We start from the raw sequence: 1,752 nt of genomic DNA, 5'->3' as shown, positions 1-1,752 counted from the left end.
CAAACATCAATCGTTAGAAACAGTTCACATTAATTTTACCATAAACCAACCCACGATTTTCACTTAATCACTTCTGCAAGACTCAAATGCCGCCAGTTTTCATGTGTGCCTGCTGTGTGTGTGTGTGTGCAATTTCATTTATTTTTTGTATCACATAGAAGATGTTCCACAGACTTTCGCAGGCTGGAGCTTCAATGGCAGCCAGGTGCAGTTGCTCACGTAGGTGATGCCCACATCACAGTGACTACGTAAAGTGCTTCACTTAGGTTGCACAGAGTTATGGAGTGACATTTTAGCCTCGTGCAAGCACTTTGAACATGCTTAATAAATCAATGTTGAGTTTCTGTGGATGAAACTGAATACAGATATGATGTGATATACTTTTTCAAGATGCTCAAAGTCTGTGCACTTTACATAGTAAGGGGGAAACTCACCACTTTAAAATGTCCTCCTTAACTCTGTCTACCTAAACAGGCACTTTACGTAGTCACTGTGATGTGAAGAACACCATCACCTACCTAGAGGTGAATAACTGCAGGTCTACTGTGCCGGTGGAAATCTCAGCCTGCGGGGGATCCTGTGGAACATCTTCTATGTGAGTACAAACTAAATAAGAACACACACACACACACACACACACACACGCCAAAAAAGCACATAGAAACAAACGCAACATGCATTTGGGTCTTGCAGAAATTTGTACTTGGGGAATTGGATTGAAGGGTGAGAAATCAATGGGAGTTGACCTATGGTAGAATTAATGTGGTACTGTTTCTAACAGTGATGTTTGTTGTGTCCTGTTTGCTAGGTACTCTGCAGAGAAAAACACCTTGACGCACTCCTGCTCCTGCTGTCAGGAGATGTCTACCAGTGAGAGGAAGGTGGAGATGCTCTGCCCTGACGGGAAGAAGATCATGCAGAACTACATTTACATTGATAAGTGCGGCTGCCATGACTCTGAGTGTGACAAGAAGAACCACGTAGATTAGGCCTTGAAGAATTAAGTCTTTTGAAATGTTCTTATTTACATTAACTGCATGGAATATTAAATACTTTTATCTAAAGGGGAAACCAATAGGGGCTGTCTAATTATCATATAGGCTACTTTCATGAACTGTATGTCCTTTCTCTCTACACTATCATAGACATTATGCAAACGTATTAAACTGATGAAGAAGCATGAAGTCATTATCTTTCTTGTTTTATTTCATATTGTCAAGCGCATCAATGTGTGACTAGGTAAAAAGTACACATAGTATTTAATAAAGAACACATTCATTACATAACTGTTACTTTTAAAAGGGGCAATCTGCAATTCAAACAACAACAAAGTGTCTACCCCGCCATTGTTTTGTGAAAAACCTGAAGGATGGGGCTGGAGAAATGTAACCACTCTCAAATTCATAGACAGGGCCATGGATGCAAGGACATTATAGTTTTAAATCATGTTTTGAGGCTATACAGTGTTTGTTAACAATTATGTTGTTTACAAACAATGGAATAAAACAATCTTATATTCTGGGTTCTGATGAGTTACGACAGCTCATTAGGCATTTATAAGTTATATTCTTCAAGAATCAATTGGTATTATCAATTTAAAAGTCCAAAAATATATGTACCGATCACAGATTAGTCACTGAAATCTGAAACATTGATTTCCTATACTAATATATTGATGTCAAAATGTCACAAGAACCACACCCACTGGGCACATATATGTTAATTCAACATCTATTCAACATTGGTTCAGGG

General features: G+C 38.5%; 1 long non-coding RNA gene across 1 annotated transcript; it reads left to right on the top strand.

Annotated features, from left to right (window-relative positions):
* The first annotated feature begins 329 nt into the window (after window positions 1-329).
* Window positions 330-1,184, top strand: LOC123732481 (uncharacterized). The gene is made up of 2 exons (XR_006763174.1): window positions 330-595; window positions 809-1,184. It is a non-coding gene; the product is annotated as an uncharacterized lncRNA (long non-coding RNA).
* The last annotated feature ends 568 nt before the right edge of the window (window positions 1,185-1,752 follow it).

This window comes from Salmo salar, unplaced genomic scaffold (assembly GCF_905237065.1).
Source record: "Salmo salar unplaced genomic scaffold, Ssal_v3.1, whole genome shotgun sequence".
Taxonomy (NCBI): domain Eukaryota; kingdom Metazoa; phylum Chordata; class Actinopteri; order Salmoniformes; family Salmonidae; genus Salmo; species Salmo salar.
The sequence above is the reverse complement of the archived record's forward strand: the minus strand, read 5'-3'. Positions and strand labels throughout refer to the sequence as shown.